Genomic DNA, 20887 nt, shown 5'->3' on the forward strand with positions numbered 1-20887 from the left:
AGGGAAACTAACTAGAATGCAAATCCTGAAGCTATAGATTCTACATTGTCTGTATTTTCTTGTAGGAATGAATATACAGCAATAGCTTAATTGCTGAAGGCAAGTGGAGTATGTTGGGTTTGTAGTTGTGAGCCATGTATAACTCACTAGATGGCTTTGGGAAATGACTACATCTCACCATATCATACCTCACAAGGTTGAAATGATAACCATATGATATGAAGAAAAGAGGTAACTTTGTAGAACACTTTTACTCAACCAGTAACATACCACTGACAAAGATACCCAAATCTTTAATAAACGGGAGGGGAAGCATTCCAGCATGCAGCAGAAGTGGTGGGTAAGGTGTGGCGGAGAGGTGGGGGCAGGGACAAACACATTCCTATTTTGCCTCAGGTGCTGAAATGGGATGAACAGCCCCTGATTCTTCCTATGGCAAAGCAGGTATGTGAGAATTGCAAGCGCAGGTGTAATCATAGATCTCCATCATCTTTCACAACAATTATATTAACTTTTTACAAATCCAGTGCCAGGAATGCTCTTAATCCCTCCATAATAAATAATAATAATAATAATAATAATAATAATAATAATAATAATAATAATAATTTTTATTTATACTCCGCCCTTCCCAGCCAAGGCCAGGCTCAGAGTGGCTTACAAGCAATAATAAAAAACAAGATGAATGATTACAACTTAAAAACAAAATTAAAATACAACATTAAAATATTGAAACATTAAAATATTAAAATGTAGCCTCATTGCAGGAGGAGAAGGAAAGAAAAAAAGAAAGAGAGGGAGGGAGGGAATCAAATTGGCTCCAAGCCAAGGCCAGGTGGAACAACTCTGTCTTATAGGCCCTGAGGAAAGAAATCAGATCCTGCAGGGCCCTGGTCTCATGAGGCAGAGCGTTCCACCAGGTTGGAGCCAGAGTTGAAAAGGCCCTGGCACTGGTTGAAGCCAATCTAACTTCCTTAGGGCCTGGGACCACTAGGGTGTTGCTATTTATGGACCTTGAGGCTCTCCGCGGGGCATACCGGGAGAGGCGGTCCTGTAGGTACAAGGGTCCTAGACCATGAAGGGCTTGTACCTACAGGACCGCCTCTCCCGGTATGCCCCGCGGCATGGTCCTAGACCATGAAGGGCTTTAAAGGTCAAAAGCAGCACCTTAAATCTGACCCTGTACTCCACCAGGAGCCAGTGCAGTTTGAAAAGCACTGGGTGAATATGCTCCCATGGCAGAGACCCCGTGAGGAGCCTCGCTGCAGCATTCTGCACCCTCTGGAGTTTCTGGGTCAGCTTCAAGGGCAGCCCCGCGTAGAGTGAATTACAATAGTCAAGCCTGGAGATGACCGTTGCATGGATCACTGTGGCCAGGTCGGGGCGAGAAAGGTAAGGGACCAATTGCTTGATGTGGCGAAGGTGGAAAAATGTCTCCTTGGCTGTTGCTGTAACTTGCGCCTCCATGGAAAGGGAGGCGTCAAGGATTACACCCAAACTCTTAACGGAAGGCAGTGGCACTAATTGGGCCCCTGCAAGAGAAGGGAGTTGGTCTCTCATCCCCATGCTATCCCGACCCAGCCATAGGACCTCTGTCTTCGAAGGATTTAGTTAGTGATAGTGATATCAATGATGATTTCTGTAGTGACATAGCCTTTTCAGACTCCTGGTAACTAGAATGTAGTTAGACCTTTGGATAATGCAGTTGCTCATTTAAATGGATCTTATGCTGAATTGTTGTGCATCCAGGAAACTGTGTTTTCAAAACCTTAAATTTTAAATCTAGTCTTGAACTAGGAAGCATAATTTAAGGGAGAGTTAATCCTTAGAAAAGTGTGCCACTAAAATATTGCCCCACTAATCACAGAGCTCTGCAGGAGGGGGCCTCCTACAAATACCATCTCAGTCTGTTACATAAAACATAGGAATAAACCCTTTAGTGTAGCAAAACCTATCCTTTGGAACTCCATCCCATTACATATCAGGCAGGTGCCATATCTCTTTTTGGTGCCTATTTCCTCTTTCAACAAGACTTTATCTTAGTCTGCATCTATACTGGATTTTAAGTGGCTTTTCTATGAGTTTTTATTGTTGATATTTCTTATTGTAAAGTCAGTGTGGGACGTTTCATGGGACTGCCTCAGCAGAGAGGTCTACATGCAATAAATGAAATCAATACTATCTATGTACATGTGTACAGTAGGATAAGACAGCACTCTCCAAACAATGGGGGCATCCAACGAAGTGGAAAAAAAACATTTCTAATGCTCATTTCTTTTATATTACCGCCTAACTAGAAAATATGGAGTATGAAGATATTATAAGGGGAGAAAATATGGCAGGTGAGAAAAGCATTTCCCTTACCACTGATTAGAACATTTAGGTGAGTATGCAAATGTTACCTTGCCCCGTCACAGGCTGCCTTTCTGCTCTAGCAGTGTCTCGTGAAAGGTGTCATCAGAGAAGAAGCCAGCAAGACAGCATCTAGTAGGTCTATTAAAAACAAAGACAGAAAATAAGTTGAATAATTGTGAAATAATAGCAATCACAGGTTAATGGTTTAATCTACGTGACTGCTTGACTAGATGAACCTTTGGTCTGATCATCTAGATCTTCTTTTGTTCTTATTTTAATGGGAGAGTGCAAGGTGTGCATTAAAGTGCTAAGTTGTGGCTTGATCACCCTCTAGTAGCAGATGTCTTTTAAAAGTTGTTATCGTATGGAAATGGTCATCTGTTTCCACCTTTACTCTCTTGAAGTCTTAATGGAACTTTCTCCACACTGAATTAATGTAGCTCCCTTGTAGAATTCAGGCACTTACTCCCCAATATGGATCATTTTATTCCTTTTGTCAAAAAAATACCATTTAGTCTAAAGCAGTCTATATATCTTGCACGAGTTTTATTTTCATTTACAAAGTAAACAAGTCAAAAATAAATTCTTGCATGCAGAAAGACACAGAAGTAGCTCATATATTTTGTAAGTTGGTGGATGGTTTCTCAGACAGATCCTAAATGTAATATGTACACCGTTTTATTCTTGTGCTTTCACTGAATGTTGTTAAACTGTCCAGCCTACAAGTTGGAACTATATGACATTGCAAAAGCTGTACTGTTTTTAGATGCCGAGCACTCTGTGATGTCTTCCATCTGGAGAGGAATACAGGATTAAAATAAACATCAAATTGTGGAGATCACAAGGGGCAATTTGTCAGCAGGAAAAGGTAGAGAGGGATCAGTTACCACAGTGTATTGCTACTGTGCCAGCAATGCAGCATCATTTAGAGTTCATGGAGACAGTGCGCCTGACTAATGATCTTATTAGAGCACTACACAGTCAAAGAAAACAGGGCCTTAAGAAAAGATGGAGCAGAGAAAACATTGCAGGAAGTGTAAAATTCTTATAGCAGAAATAATGTCTTGCTGCTATAATACATACACACTGCAATATCTAGAAGAGCTCAAAGGAGTGGTCAGCAGAATGTGTGTTTGTGAAGATCCATGACAGGTCAACAAATCTCTTTCTAAGGAAATAATTATTCTTACAGAATGTCAACCCTTGCAAGAAGGCAGAAACAGGACAGGTGCTGACATTCTCCAAAAATGCCATTTTAAATTCATCCATGTCTAACACTCTGGGGAGTATAATTCACCCTTATGAAATATCAGCCTGAGGTTGTGAGTGTCTTCTTTGGTTTAGGAATATTTCCACTGACCACGTCTGAAGAAAGAAAGGTGAGAAAAGGATGATAAACAGTCTCCAGTCTTACACAGTCCTCTGCCTCTGGCCACAGCTTCTCAAATAAAGGAAAAGGAAGAGTTCACATTGGTGATTTTAGGTTCAGGGGTATACTTGGAAATTATTCAGAACACAGTAGGGCAGTACTGCAGCACAGCACTATAGTAACTCTGGAGATCTGTGCAGCTATTTAACCCATGCATAAGCTCCTAACAGGCTGGGGATACCATGCACAGCCCTGTGGTAGCATTCGTAGAAGTGCCAAGACAAGAGAGACCTTTTCCAGTTAGCACACTAAACTGTGGATTGGCATCCAATTGCCTTGTAAAGGGTTCTGTTATGCCCTGCTAATTTGTCAAGATCAGATCAATAGTCTCTATATTAAAATGTGTTTATTCGTTCGTAGAAGTTACTTCTTCATATTTGGCTATGTTTTTAATACAGTAAAAAAACTGCATAAAGGTACTTCAAACAAAAGTAAATTCACAGAGAAGATATAATCTTACAACTGCTATTATATCATCTAGTAGCTTTTATGATTTCAATTAACTAGTAGCTTGTTCCAAGAACATTTAAATACTTACGATTTGATAACTATGGTTAATCTTCATTCAACCTAAGATTACGCAGAGTAATTACATGTAAACAGGAAAATGAATTGAATAATACTCCCTGTTCCATTGTCGGACACTATATTGTGTATTGTACAGTATATACAATTAGCGTTATATTGCTAAGCTAAAAATATTGGTGAAGATCTAAAAATGACTAACACTGCCTTTTTTAAATTAATGTCTTATTAGTTGGGTGAAGTACACTGACAAAGAATAATTTATGCTTATTCAAACTGCTCTCGACATCTTCAGGTGTTTCCAAATGAGCTCACAGAAGAGTGATTAAATGCATCTGATAACAAGCCACACATTGCTGAAATTACTTACCGCCTCATTTTATGATTAATTAAACATGTAGATTAAAGTTGCAAAAGAATTTAGATTAATGAGCAAGTTAAGTCTTGCTGATATAAGTGAATTGGGAATTGGATGCTCTGTGGAACTTTATAAACATGCATTTTATAATGAGTAAGACAAGGCTACATGTTGAATCCTGGCCACAAGGGCCTTTGACGATGCAGTCTTTTTTAACATGGTTTGACAGCTTTCAAATAACATTCTACTATAGGCTTTAAACTTTGTGCATTGCTGTAAAACATGAGACTACATAACTCATGTATTAGGAGTACAATTATTTCCAAGCTCTCCAAGGTAATGACCCCCTGTAGCAGCAGCTGTTCAGAAAAATTACAGGCTCAATTGTTATTTTAATCAGAGAGAGTTTAGTTGTTAAAAGCAGTTATGCAACTTGTAAAATTATATGACACCTCATCAGTGCTTTCTCTGCAGCATCCTTTAGCCAAAAAGAAAAAAGAAAAGAAAAATATAAAGCACCACAGCTTGGGCTTATTAGTAAAGCTTGGTACTCGGTCATTCATAAAAAATTCAAAGCCATTTATTAGTGTGGTTTCCGTGCAAGGCAAGGTAATGTTTAAATTTACGATGACTCTTATCAGCTCCATGAGTGTTTCAAAATATCTGCTGGGTTTGCGGAACATCCAATTTTTCTCTTTTAAGAAAAGGTTTTCCTAATCCAAGTAGCTTAGTCAGTGTCAGAAAGCCAAGATGGACTTTATGGTTTTGCAGGGGAGAAACAACTCAGATTATTCACAGGAACCTAGCACACCACGTATAGCAATTCAGAAAAAAAGATGGAAAGCATAACCTGATAGTTAACATGGTACACTTGCCATACAATCTCCCATTTGTTACTGTATCTTGAGCTGATACCATACAATGGACACTGGCACTTAGGATGGCTCTGTAAATCACAAGCCTGAGTAGCCCAAGACCTTTCAAATAGATCTGTCATGTAAGTTTCTGTACTAGGCTGTATGTTGTTCAGTAACAGCTTACTTGTACTCTAGAAAAGAAGGGAAAATTTATGTTTTCAAACACAGCTAACCAAGAGTTTGTCACAAAACAGGCCATGTGGACATAATTATCAAGTACATGCTACGCTGACAGTGGCAAGTATCAAGTTATTTTAACAGCAGGCCTGGCAGCTTCAGTACTTTATAATCATTTGTTTATATAAGACCAAATACAAATATATACTTTGCCTCCAGAAGCTTCAGTTGTGATGCTGAATATGGGTTAGATCCAGAATTGCTCTTCCACAGATCTTAAAAGGAAAGTGGCTCAGTAAAATGATCAAGTGATAGTCTAATAAATTTATAGGGTTGGATCTAACTGTCTCATTAGCAGAACTCCACTCATTGGATGCTCCTGTTGGAAGAAGCAGGGAAGCAATTTTCACTAATTCTTCCTTACCCCTGCAACCTTCGCATCACTTTCCATGCTGATTCAGAACATCCACTAACCCTTGGAAGCAGCTTTTCAGGGCCCACAGGGCAGAAAGGAGAACTGGCAGAAATCACCTGTCTCCTTACAACAGAAGCATCATGATAGCAGAGTTTTGCTGAAGGAAACTCTGAATCCAATCCTGCTTAGAAGTTGAGGATAAAACATTTTACTAGGTCACTTTCCTTTAACATATAGTTAACACTAAGGAGATCTTTTTATTCGTTCATATTTTTAAGTATATGCCTCTTTTAAATAATGCCAGAACTGTCTTCTCAAATGACTGCTTTGCTAAGACCTGGAAATTATCTTAGCAAATGTTTTAGGTGTCAATTTCCATATTATGGTTTCATATAAAAATGTCTTCCCTCCTTTAACCAAGCTTGGCTGTATCATTCCAGGGGAATAATTGTGTTTGGGTATTTTTTCATCCAAACACTGACTTCAAGGCACATTTTTCAGGCAGGAGAAACCATGCCGGTATGCCATTCTGATGTTACAGGACAGAATATTCTCATATATAACTATATAACTGTGTGTGCAAAAATATAAACTTATGAATCAGCTTTTAAACTCTGCTGATTATTTAATCAACTCTCTTTCCTAAAACATCTCCTTCCCACCCTGGGGCAGTATACTTCATGAATCTCCTCCTGACTTCCAGATATAAGAAGAAGAGAGAGAAGAAGCTGTCCTTCAATTGCCTTCAGATGTTCTAAAGAAGTAGTCAATGAGGAAACACAAGTGAGATGTGCTTCCAATATAATGCTCAAAATGGAGCTTGTATGGTGGGTGAGATACGCAAACTCTGGGCGTGGTAACAATTGTACTGCATCACACTGTTGTAAAAAGGAAGGGTCTGCAATCAGAACAACCATTTGATTTAGTTCAGATGCTGGTACTTGATTTTATATTTAGGTTGAACTTACTGATTGTCATTCTGATTGTTTTTTAAGGATTGATAACTTTTGTAGAAATGCAGGGTCAGAATTCTCGCTCTTTGGAATTCCGCTGTGTAACACTGTGCTTATCCCATTAATCAACCAGTCAATTAATTAAATAAATAAATTAATATACCACCCTTTATCTGAAGATCCCAGGACAGTTTACAATATAAAAACACAAAAATATATAGCATATTAACAAACAAAAACAATACCCCCACACTCCCTGCTTTAGAGGAATGAAAGAAAACAGGATTATTTTGCAGATAACAAAACAGCCCATCAAATGGACCTTTCTCTTAATCTTGATTTACTGATGGGGGACTAAAAATGTTCACCCATTTTGAGCAAGGGCAAGAAATTTTGCTCTTACTTTGACTTTTCCCCCCTTAGGTCCACATGCTACTTACATTATCCCTGGTCAAATTGCTTTGGGAGGAGGTCCCTGATAATGCCGATAAATTTGCAAAACGTGGAAAGAAACAGGTGCAAATGTGGAGGAAAGCATGAAAATGGGTTGAGGGATTTCAAAACTTTTATCATGCCCAAACCACCTCCGGCCTCTCTCTCTCTCACACCCACCTACCTCAGTTTTGGGTGAAAAAAAACCCTAATAATTTTTTATGTTCAGGAGGAGAGCAAAGGAAAGCTGACCTGCATGCCAATATCTCCTTTCTTCTGGGAAGCTAGCACATGAGGCAGAAACTATATTGCCTTATGTTCTCCTTAACTGAAAAGTTTATGCATGCAGGGAGATTTTTAAGAAGGAAGAGAACTGAAAATCTTCTGTGTGAATATTGAGAAAATATAGTTTTATTCCTGTATAGCTAAAGTTACTATGATTCATATTGAGTCATTTTTTAAAAAAGTATAGTCCTATGAAGGTTCAGCATCTATGGTGATTTGATAGGACTGTGCATCTCAAAAGGTATCATACAACCAGAACAGGTATTTCCTAAATGTCCTATGTGGGTCATTTAAATACTCTAACCATTTGGCGAGATAAGGAATCATTCTGGCTTCTCCGCATGCTATTTATGAATGACCAATAGAAGAAATATGTATTTCCTGTCACACTTCCACTTGGTTATTATTTACAAAAAAATAATAATGCATTGTTTCCTGTTAACTGAACATATGACTGCAATGTAATTCATTCCCACCTTCCTTCCATGCTTCTCCTACATTCTTGGAATTCTGTCTGAAGGAGTTATTAAAAATAGTACAAGAGAGAAATAAAGTCCAATACAGACAAATAACACAGCCAAAATAATGGTCCAATTAATCAACAAAATTATGACATATCCCAACTCTGTTGCCCTTTCAGCAGAGAACAGCACTGAATGCCTAAAAAGGCCCTGCAAGACTTGCAAGTTATTTTAAAGGAATGGCATAAAAATTACTGTCCCGAGAGCTGCCTGGGAAAAAACACATGCAATAAAGCAGCATAACAGAAATGAACAAATTTTTCCAGTTAGCAAAATTATTATTTTAAGAGTGGTCTATTTTCAATTATTTGCCAGCTACATAGCAATTTAGTTAAGAAAGAAAGAAACCATTAACATAAAAAAGGAAACTGCACCAAGAACTGTAACAACAGTCTTATTCTGGAGATTGGCCAATGGAAAATATTGTTAATTGGCATGTTTCTTTCCTCTCAGAAAGCTTTATAGAAATCCCTCTCCTACAAGAGGACATATTTCTGCAGATGGAGAAGGGGACAGTTTATAAACTATCAGGCGATTACAAGGAAAGAAGGATCAGCATTTAGCCAGTCTTCAAGGGGATAGTTTTAAACACGTTAAAATGGAGCCTATGGAATTACATGAAATACAACTTTTATTTACCATCATTTATATAGGGAGATTCATGTACAAATGTACAATCAAAGCAATTATTAACAAGAACAGTAAGAGGTTCTGCTACTGTCCCACTTAATCAAAGGCTCAAAATACGATTGCTCTGGAGTAAGTATGCACAGGTTGCCTTAATAAATCTATTTATTGCATAGATGTTATGTTAGCAGCCTCATACCTAGCATTCTAAGAAACCAAAAAATCTGTGAAGCTTTGAAATCAGTGGTTAATATTGGTGCAGTTTTGAAAGGTTCAGTCTGCCATCATGTCCAGCTATATCCAAACAGAGATGAAAACCTGCTGCTTTATATCAGGAACCATCATGAAAATATTGGCTGAAATATCTTAAGGGATGTACAAATGTATAACAAACAAACTTTGTAAAATATATGTTATTTATAAAATAAATAAATTCCAAGCCTTCAAATAATTCATTCTTGAGATTTGTCATTGAACTCAGTCGGGTTACTACGTAAGAGTTCTTGGAACTGTAATGCTTCTGGGATAGCTGCCCTTTGCCTTTCAGGAAAAAATGGGTGTCATTATTTATCTTTCTTTTTTAATAATCTTTTAAAGTACATAAAGATATTCCATTTAAAATATTATAGATCAACATAATTTTAGAATTGTGCCAAGCAATCTAAAATAGAAACAAAATGTGACGGCATGAAATTATACTGTACCATTCATGAGACTCATATGCAATATGACTAAACAATAGGTCTGGTCACTTATTCACAACTTATTTAACTATTCCTAATGCTATTTCAAATACAATCAATGTCCATCTCATGAGAGAACTAACAATTTGGCCCTTGGCATTCACCTTCCATCATAAATAATGTATAGCTGGAGTACTCAAGATGCAGAGATGTATTTTCCATCTCACTGCCTTCTGATAGGCTATAGCAACTAGATGGTACATGCGCTGTGTACAATAGATCCCAGGTTCTATCCATAGCATCCCTAGGCATGGCTGGGAAAGACTCCTATTAGTAATGATACTGAGCCACTGCCAGTCAGTGCAGGTAATGCTGCATTGCATGGAGCAATGGTCTGACTCAGTATAAAGCTGCTTCCCAAATTCCTAAATAAAGGAATCCAGAATGGGGCTGTGGAAATGAAGGCACAGGACTTTTCAGATAGCAATTGGCTTAATTCTCGATGCTTGGGGTCACTGGGGCAGGGGAAAGTGTGTCATTGTCCCCATAGGAATTCCTGCCATTTTGATGATTCTAGGCCCCAAGGCACCTTACAATCAGATTTTTAAACCATCAGTCATAACCAATCAATGAAACAAGACTAAGAGAGAGAAAATAAAAAAATCATCAAAAACATCCTATTTCTCAGTGCTACTGATAAAAATTAAAGGCTGGCAAAGATTTTTATTCACCTAGGCAGATTATGAAGGCTTTCAGTAGCTTCTGAGGCACCAGTAAAGTAGGAATCCAACAAACATACCAGTCCCCTAGTTACCCAGACTTTTCAATGACAAGAGAAGCACTATGAATTGTACTTGGGGCGCCTCCAGACTGCCACTATTTTGCAAGAGGGGTTCAAGTATATACTGTAAATTTAGATTTGCGCAATTAAAGTGTATTAAAGCTTTCTACTGCCATAGCGCAACAAATGCACTTTAAGATGTAGAAACACCCTGCAAGCAAATCAGGATGACTGTTCAATAAATAAGAACGAATTAAAATCCCAGTTAGAAAATGCATTAAAAAGTATGGAATGAACTAATTGGAGGATGTATAAACAACTCACAAGCAAATCAGGATAAACTGCCACAGTTTTTTGAACTGGATACATTTTCTGAATGCTATTCATAGGTCATATATAACACAAGTGCAACTTAGAGGTTATTATAGCATGTAAAACTGTAGCAAGATCAGCCTGTTTCAGGAAGTACAAAAACACTAGTCTTCCAACACTACCTCTAGAATCAATGAGCAGGGTAAGAACAGAACCACTGGAGCATGGAAACAAGGATATGATGGTCAATGATATTAAAAACACTCCATTGTTTCTTTTGCAGCTAAGATCGTTCATCAAGACAGTCAAAGCTGTACAATTTCAGTTCCAAAAACCAGACTGAAATGGATCCAGATAATCTTTCTTTATTTGGGGATGTCTGGAGTTGGGCTACCAATGCTCATTCAAGCACTAAAAGGGAAGGTTATAAATGGGTCAATATTTGGAAGAGAGTCCAAATATTGAATCAGTAGAGTCCAGGGGACGCTTCTTAAGGAGTAGCTTTGACAGCTACCTCCTTCAAGGCAGCTCTGACCACCCCCTCTCCCAAAGAAGAACTGACCACCTCTTGGGCCCAGCTGGTCACTCCCTTTAGCCAAGAAGAACAAAAGTTGAGTACACAAGTGGTACACCACATTTCTCCAACATCCTCAGACCACAACAACTGAAAATCATCCAAGCAAAAGTACACGGAGGAGCAAAGAACTGTACTGAAACAAACTAGCATCCAAGTTGGAGCAGATGCAAGCATTTTTATCTGCCAAATGCTGTGTAAATATATCACAATGGGCTACCAAGGGTTCCAGCAAACTGTTCTAGAAATGCAAATGAAGAAGTCTCTGCTGGATGGCAATGAGCAGATGCAATGGTGGTATAAAAATAGTCCCTCTTTGCTGCCATCGTCACCATGAAATAGGCTCTAAAATTGTACTGTATCCTCTGTCTTGTAATGCTCACTGAGCTGTTTGTCATGTGTGTTCTACCCATCATTCCTGTGGTTCGGAAGCATCTCTGCCTTCAACTGTCCCTAGAAATAAAATCCCACAGAACCACAACATCTAACCTGAGACCTCACCTCCTCCACCAGTGCACATAAGAAGCCTGAGAAGATCTCCAGTCCATCTCATATGCACAACACTAAGTTTAAACTGTTGAAAATGCAATTCTTTCCCTGAAGAGGGAATGGAATTCTGTCAGAAGACAGCAGACATTAAGAACCACAGATCCAGATGTCAAATTTGGCCTTCTGACCCTTTCTATTTGGGCTTTGGGACTCTCCCCAGGCTATGTCCTGTTATTCCCCTTCACCATGTGACACACCTCACTGGCCCTGCTCTGTGCTCTCCCTCAAGTGTTTTAGCCAGGTTGAAATATGTATTTTGAACTGTGATAATGCTTCTTGGTAGCATGGATGGAAGATAGAGGGGTAGGAGGAGTCACATCTGTTGTGCTTCCTGTTTCTGACCCTAGCTGCACCCACAAGTGAATGTGGCCCTCTGGCTGAAAAAGGTTATCCACTGCTAGCATGCAGCAATTTTGCCCCACTTCCACCCCCACCCCAAATCATTGAAAGAGTACTGATGCTACATAAGGAACTTGGAAGGACACAACAGACAGGCCAATGTTACCTGTCTCATCAATTTTATTATTTGAATAAAACAATCCATTTTAATGTGGTTGGTTTTCAATGTGGGAAAAATCATGTGGTATGTTGGAGGACATTGTTGCAGTGACAGCAAAATTTGCCCTTAAAGTCCATAGGACACAAGGCTAGCTACCACAAAGATCCCACTGCCACAATGAAAGACATTTTGCTTGTTTACTATACCTATCACCGATCCAACAGCATGGCAAAGCTGGTTAAACATGAAACTCATTTGTGCAACAAAAGAAGGCTACACTTCAGATTACACACACATTAGGAAGTTGTGTTATTATAAGTACTAAAATCACTTATCTGACCTTTCTCTCATCCAGTTTCCAAATCTGTCTAATTCAAATAATAAAAGAATAACAAGCAGACAGCAACTCAGAATCAATAACTGAAAATAAGATCATTGTGATGTACATCACCCACAGTGCCAGCAAGATCTACATATTCAGCATTAAACAAGAATATATTCCTGTCAAACAAACAAGCACAGGGTGTTCCTGTTAACACAGGACTGACACATGGGGCTGTCCACATTCCACTCTTGATGTGACTGGGCTTCAGGGTACATCAGTGCCAATCTGGAAATCTGCATAAACATGAGACTTTGTTTAGATGGTAGAGGTTACATCATAAGCACAGATTTACCTTGGCCTGAAAACAAAAACCCATTACAAAACCAGGAGCCAGCTGCCAAACTATTGTCTTTCTAGCCTGCCATAGGCTAAATGCAAACTGAAATAAAAATATGAACCATATGCTGTGAATAACTTTCATTATTCTACTTAATTCATTTGTGCAAATACATAAAACTGGTGGATTTTGCATGTGGGGCATCATAACTGGTAGATGATGTATATGGCACCCTGCTGTTCTCATCCATGGGAAATTGCTACTAGATTTTCTTTTTCTTTTCAGGCAACTGTTGGAAGTTTAAGCCAGCCTTCACCAATCACCCTCCAGATGTTTAACTACAACTCCCATCAGCCACAGAGACAGCAATGAGAGTTATAGTCCAAAACATCTGGAGGAAATCAGGTTGGCAAAGGCTGCTTTAAGCACAGGAGGAATAAGTAAAATAATGTAAAGATGCACCTAGAATACCTTGTATCTCTCATTTTAAGTATTCTAAGCAAGCAGCCAGCAACAGATATTTCTGGTAGCCCAGACCACTAAGCATTTCTCACTAGGTAGAATATTAGTTATTTTAGTTAGTTTACTTTCCTTTTTATTGGATGGATTCTGCCACCACTTCTGCCAGGTCAGTCAATCACCTGGTCTCATTATTCAGCCTTAACTGTATCAAGAGGATATAAAGGAAACTTGAGTGTAATAAACATGATTGTTGATCTGATAAACATCAAACTGAAGGGTCACTAGCACACACAAGCCTATGGGATAGCCATCCCATCCTGCTAAATATTTTTTTAAAAAAACTGTCACAAACACCACACCCATTTATGTAATTACATAAATGCTACACAACTGCATGTGGCATGGGGGGGCAACTATTTGAGGAAAACCATCCCCTCCCTTTTCACATATCTTTGGAACTTGGCCAATATTATTTTGTGTGTATCTTGTTGAATTTATGTGCGTGGCTGCCCCTCCTTGTACTGTACCATCTCTCCTAGTCTTGATATATTCTCCTTGTTTGCTACTCATCCTGCAGCAAAGCTCTTGCCTCCCAAGAATGAGAGAGAGATTAAATGTGGCAGAAGGCCAATTCTTAGGCTAAATCCTTTCAAAGGGGAGGAAACTGCTTGAGCTTGTCCACTGGACCTGAAAAGTCATAGGAGAGCAAAGGCACGCCGGGGGAGGGGGGGAGAGGAGAAAGTCGAAAGTTTCTTGTCTGCAGATTCATCACAACTGCTCTAATTCATTATTCAGCACTTTCACTAGAGCTTGCTCAAGAACAGAATAGCTATTTGTCTCTTCCATCTAATATGTCCCTAAAACCTTTTTAAACACTTCCTTGTTAATATAATGGCAGACTGGAGTTTCCTGAGAAAATGTTCACTTGTCTAGAGTCTCTATCTCTCAGACACTCAAGACTTTATTCTTCTTTAGCCTACAGGCCACTCTTTCCCCCCTCTGAAGATGATGGAGAGGCACTCCACAAACTGCACAGGCAATAGGTTGCTGCTAGCAGAAACTGAACAAACACTTCCCTTGTTTTTTCAGTGGTTACTGGATAAATGCTGATATTCTCACAAAGGTGATTTTAATCTACGAAGTCATTGCTGGCACTCTCAGAAGAAAAAGAGACAATTAAGCACTCATTTGTACAATGATAGCACTCATAATACCATTTAAATTTTAATAAATTTCATAAGGCTAAGCCTCAGTAACAAAAGCCAGCTAAGCAGCAAAAGGTCTGTTATGTCAGAATAGGTAACCTTGTCTATCAAAGTGTCATTGTCATTGTAGTTAAGAAGAGGCATGGGAAAGCAGTGGTCTCACCCTTGGGAAATTGGCAGACTTATTTATTCAGTTTCAACCTGAACTTTTCTTATGAGTGGAAATCTTATATTTAAAAAATAAAACTGTCTCAAAAATCTTATTGTCTTCCTAGACAAGAACAATAAAGAGTTTCAAAAGGCTTCTGAACCAATAACAAAAGTAGCAGCAGCAGCAGCAGCAGCAGCAGCAGCAGCAGCAGTAGTAGTTAATTTTCTTTTAATACCTAACTTGGATAGTCCTTACCTATCAGTTTGGAAGTGCAATAGTGCCTTTCAAAAATATAGTACTAGTTTTTCTGTGCTCAGGGGAAGTATTTATATTAAAATACAACTTTTTAATAATAAAAAACCTGGGTGACAAGGACCTTTCATTTCCAGGACTACCAGAATATTGAACATATCCATTCAAGTGGGAGTAGGGACAGGGAATTGGCTTGCTTGAGCCCATTGGGGTTTATAGTAAGGGAATCAGGTATAACAATTGGGTATGCACAGCATTAAACACCCCCTTCCCATAGTACGGAGCTTTTCAGGAGGGAGGAAAGAAAAGGGGTACATTTTCCCTTTCTCAAGAAAATTTTGCATATATAGCAATAAATCACTCAGGTTTGGGATGGGCAGTCAGTCTCCAGCCCAAGTCTTTGAATGTTTTATATTGTGCGGCAACAGAAGGTTTTAGAAGTAAAGGAAAGAAGTACAAGGAAACAGCAGTACAAGGGTCCTATTCCAGACTGCCTGGATCCCTGAAAAGGAACAGTCATTTTAGGGGCTGAGAATCAGAATTGTAGAGTTAGAAGGGATACCAACGGTCATCTAGTCCAACCCCCTACAATGCAGGAATCTCAACTAGGTCATATATGTCAGGTGGACCTCCAACCCATGCTTATAAACCTCCAAGGAAAGAGAGTCCACCACCTCTCGTGGGAGTCGGTTCCATTGTTGAACAGCTTTACTGGGAGGAAGTTCTTCCTGATGTTTAGTCGGAATCTCCTTTCTTGTAACTTGAATCTATTGGTTCAAAGTCCTAGCCTCCAGAGCAGGAGAAAACAAGCTTGCTCCATCCTCCATGTAACAGCCCATGTATCATATCCCCTCTCACTCTCCTCTTTTCCAGGCTAAACATACCCAGCTCCTTCAAGCACTTCTTATTTGGCTTGGTTTCCAGACCCTTGATCATCTTGGTTGCCCTCCTCTGCACATGTTCCAGCTTGTCAATAACCTTCTTAAATTGTGTTGCATAGAACTGGACAAGGCAGAATAGAGTGGGACCATGCTCCCTTACATAATTCTGAATGCAAGTGTATGATGCAAGTTATTTGGTATGGAATATGCTAGAACAGCCTTCCCCAGGCTTGAGTTCCCGGATGTGGTGGGCTCCAACTCCCACCTTCACCAGCCACCATGGCCAATGGTCAAGGAAAATGGGACATGTGATTACAGAAGGCTGCAACAGAACATGCAGAAGAAGCATGCGCAAACAGAGGTGAACACAGCTTCCACCCAAGCCAAATAATTCAGCACAGTGCCCAGTTTTTTCTCTACTTTTTCTCTCTTACTCTAGGAAGGGGAAAAAATTCTGACAAATATATTGTGACAAGTCCTTGCTTGTGTCATGTGCTGCCCTCACATATTAGAGAGGATCAGGCATCATCCCCATGCAGTATAATAAGATCAATTTCCGCACTGGATTGGTCTCAACGTGATTTGCCAATTCCCAGTGCACAAGTTTACTTTAATTCTATACACGTAAACAAATCTATATTTCCTCGTCAGCAAGCTCAAATTAAAAGGAGCACCTTAAAGGTTTTACACCACAATACTTAAAAGAGTAATTTGTAGGCACAACAGTACAAAATCAGGTATTTGGATTTGTTCCCAGCCAGTCTCAGACACTTAATCTTGAGGATGGTTTCTCTTTTCCATTTGTGCATGTGACTCTTATTAAACATTTGATGTTAATCAAGTATTTACAGAGAAGAAAAGGCATCCCTCACATTTCAGTATTCAATGCTGAACCAATAAGAAAGCAGCTGTTGTCAGTGGTGTGCACATTTTATTGGCAACCCTTAAACAACTGCCCTCTAGCTATGTACAGTATCAGATCTCAAGTCAAGAAGGTCTTTCCCCCGCCCTATCTGCAAAGGGTGTTGAATCATTTTTATGTTGACTCTGGCTTTAGCCTCACTCTACCTTCACTATAGTAGTAAATTCAGCTTTACTACAGTACTATAAAGATGTGAAAGTACTGTAATAACCTCTTTATAAAAATAAGCTGTTAGCATTGTAGTGTTCAGTTTAGAAAACTCTAAAAAGAATACCGATGAAAAAATGTTAATGGTAGTTTGTTGCATGCCCAAAAGGGATAATATAATTCTTTTTTTCTCTTTTCCTTTTTTGTTAGAGCATGTAAATTGTGTTGTCCTTGAGGTATCTATGAGATTACAAAAACAGTCCTGAGAACACGACCTGAATATCACTGCAGCAACTAGCATTTTACACATATTATTATTACTTTCCTGAGCCTGATGATTAACACCTTCCTAGCAAAACATTGTTTAGAGACACATGTAATCCTTAAACACAGGTGTAATTCCAGTTACCTGGACTCAAGCAGATACTTCAAATTACAAACACCAGGTATTACCAATCCCAATCCTGTGCTTGTTTAACCAGAAGTAAGGCTCACTGTGTTCATTTGGGGCTTACCTTTACCTTTTACTAAATGTGCTTATGTTTGGCTAGATCACACAATGTTTCTGGACTGTTGTTTTATTTTTGCTTACTTCAGATTTTCACCAGTATTAAGTGTCTTTCAGTGATAATTTGTATGGAAGCATTAACATTACAGGTAATTTACCTTTTTTTAGAGCTGTGTGTCTATGCCCTCTACCCTATTCCTTTGTGGTACTTATGAAAATGTTTTTAGATTCGGCAAAGAATCTACAGGCACAATTGTCATATCCCCAAGGCGGGGGGGGGGTCTTTTTCCTCCAGTAAAATGGTATGTTGTGGCTGAATAATGGTATCCGCTATCTCCAATATCCAGGCAATGTGGCAAATGCAAAAAAAGAATGCAAGAGACTTATAAACAATGGTTCTCATACATTCAAGTATCCAGTCAAAAGCACTGACAAGAAACCATCACAAAGCTCACCAAGACTAAGATGGTAGATTACAAAAGCCTATTAATGTAGCTTATTCTTTCATTCTGGTAAAACACAACCATAAACAACTGAGGAGTCAATTTATATTTTTAATTTTGTTCCCCAGGGATCCAGGAGGTTAAAAAGGTGGCCGCAGAACTCCCCAATACAAGGAAGGGGTGGTGCTAAAAAACTCCCCTCACAAATTCTAGCCTCTATACCTACATAAGAGTTCAAAGCTTAGATGATCCTGCGCCTGCATATACTGGCATGCCTGACATTTAAAACTATGAAATACCAACCTATTTTGAAATTGTCCAAATCATTAGTTGTGGAATTTTCCTAGCACTTTATGAATACCGCTGTTAATTGAGCAATTAACTTGAAACTGCAGAATGTGCTGTGATGGCATGATATGATATAAGCCATGTAAAAGAAGAAGCAGCCAAGCAACTCAGTATGTTGAAAGATATTAATGAAGTGGCAAAATCTGCCAGAGAAAAAAATAATAATGGATGATTTCAACAACCCCGATATTAACTGGCTGAATGACACATCTGTACATGGTTTGGAGAAGCAGCTTACTGATACTATAAATGGCTTCTTTTTGGAACAATCTCACTCTAGAATATAGAGGGGGGGACTGGGTTTAACTTCTTCAATGGTAGCCAAGTGCATCCATACTGTTAGGTACAGAGGACACAAAATTTTGCAATTAACTTTAATAGTGCCCTATCCAACAGTGAATATTGAACATAAGGCAAAGGCAGGTGGGAAGACAAACTGTATAAAATAGGGTTACTCAGTTTAAGAGACTTGAAAAAGTCAAGAAGCCACTTTTGATGATACAGTATATGACTCTAGTAAAAGCTTCAAAGATGCAGCAGGATTGTTCTGAAAATAGCTGGAAACATGACAAACAGCAAAGAGATTTTTATCACCATTGCTAGCATGGTAAACAAGTGATGAGATTTTGGAAATAAATTGTAGCAGCAATAAACACAATTCTTAATGAGAAACAATAACTAGAGCCTATAAAACACAAACCTTCACACATTCCAAATTCAGCGGACTGGATTAATTCAGCTCCAGTGTTTAAAATACACTGCTTTCCCCTTAGATCTAAAATATCATTTCAATTAAATTGGCTGATTACACACACACACACTTTTAACCTGGCACCTAAAAAAGAACACTGTAGGTGCCAGACAAATTTCCCTGGAGAGGGAATTCCAAAATCTTGGAAGCACTCATGAAAAAGTCCTCTCCCTTTTTGGCACCCCCTTCAGTTTTGCAACTCTCGAGAAAGGCTCTGAATTCCCATGCAGGTTGATATGATAGAAGGCATCCTTAAGGTATCCAAGTCAGGTATGCATTTTAGATAATAGATGGCCTATTTTATATGAGTGTGGCAGCTCGAATTGTTTACATAAAGTATTGATCATAGAATATGTTGTAAAATCATGGGATATGGCCATTCTGAATAAAGTAAAGTAGATTCCCTAAAAGTAAATTGTGTGCACTTGTATCTTTACATAGCTACCCAAAGAACCATCCATGTTAAGTAATATGGGATTTGAAATGTATTTCAGGCTAACTTTGAAGTTGCAAGTCAACAAAATTTAGAAGAGAAAAACTATGAGCATCTGTATATACCAGTGGGCTATATAAATACACTATTTTTTTTTTGTTTCCTTAGTTTATTCTTGTAACATGTTAACATGTTTGTTACATCTTGTTTGCATTATGTAATGATATAATGTCTGTATATATGTATTTATTATATTCTCCCCTATCTTGTTTTAAGCTGAAAAAGTATTAAACATTAAAAAGAAACTACAATTTTTGTTCTTTTTGTTATAAATAAAATTAGAGAAAACGTGTGGGTACAAGCCAATGCACCACTTCATCACTAAAAGAATAACTAATTATAACAAAATTACAAAGACAAGCAAAAAGAACTAAAAAGAGATGTAACAATTTACATAACTCTATTGTGTAAAAGAACCATCACATTATTTCATTTTCCCTAATTTTTTATTTACCCTACCAAATATAAGATAAAGATTTACAGTCTGATATTTTACCAAGAAACCATTTATAATTCAAATGTCTACACCTACATTGGATGTACTTGAATTACCAAAAGCAATTTATTTATTTTAAGAAATTCATAATGTAGGAAAAAAGGGATTGCCACTCACTGAAGATTGCTTGTCATTCCAAAATATTTTGAACCGTTTTCAGATTTGCACACATTCCATAGCCAACCCAAATGACCCAAATCAAATCAGTTCAAACCTGCCATATTCCATAGTTTGGCATATAATTCTCTGAATTGCAGTATCTTTGTTTGTTTTTCAAGCTCCCCCCCCAAAAAAAAATTTAAAATTCCAACGGATTGGGGTGAAAGTGGGGATGATCAAAAAATACAAGCTAAACTAGGGGAGGAGGCAAACCCTTGATTTAGTCTTACTGTAAGAACTACGTACAGCATAACAAAGAAATAGAGCAAGTTTCTCTAACTAACAGACTAACTAACTAACTAACTAAGAAAACAAAACTGACTATAAAGGTTCATGTCCACATGAAGCTGATCAAAACCTGCTAATGAAAGTAAAAAAACTGATAAATCACTCTTCTTTTAAGCTCCAGAGACAAAGCTTGTGTACATCTGAAAGGGCAGGTTTCTGCACAATCTGCTACTGTGTATACATGGGAATTCTGTACAGTTAGGTGTTTTTACTGCACCTTTTAAACAAAGTATGCCAGAGCGGCTTTCAAACAATGAAAAAATAAATTTAAGAATGCGGTAATCTACAATACAAATACAATATAAATATACTAGTATAACAAACAAAATTTAAACAGTTGGTCAAAGCAGAATAAAACTAGGGTTTAAAGTGGCCTACTCCGCTCAC

The 20887-nt window shown here is 38.3% G+C and overlaps 1 protein-coding gene across 12 annotated transcripts in view; it reads right to left on the bottom strand.

Annotated features, from left to right (window-relative positions):
* Positions 1 to 20887, bottom strand: part of SOX6 (SRY-box transcription factor 6) — a 460580-nt gene that overhangs the window by 351591 nt on the left and 88102 nt on the right. For 10 of the 12 annotated variants that reach the window (XM_082193371.1, XM_082193374.1, XM_082193373.1 and 7 more), the window contains one exon: positions 2403 to 2493. The exons of 1 other annotated variant lie outside the window; for it this stretch is intronic. The gene's annotated coding sequence lies outside the window, so the exon portion shown is untranslated. Of the gene's footprint in view, positions 1 to 2364; positions 2494 to 20887 lie in introns of all 12 variants that reach the window. One more of the 12 variants, XM_082193370.1, reaches the window with a different exon arrangement.

The sequence above is a fragment of the Podarcis vaucheri genome (assembly GCF_965113315.1).
Source record: "Podarcis vaucheri genome assembly, chromosome: 1".
Lineage (NCBI taxonomy): Eukaryota > Metazoa > Chordata > Lepidosauria > Squamata > Lacertidae > Podarcis > Podarcis vaucheri.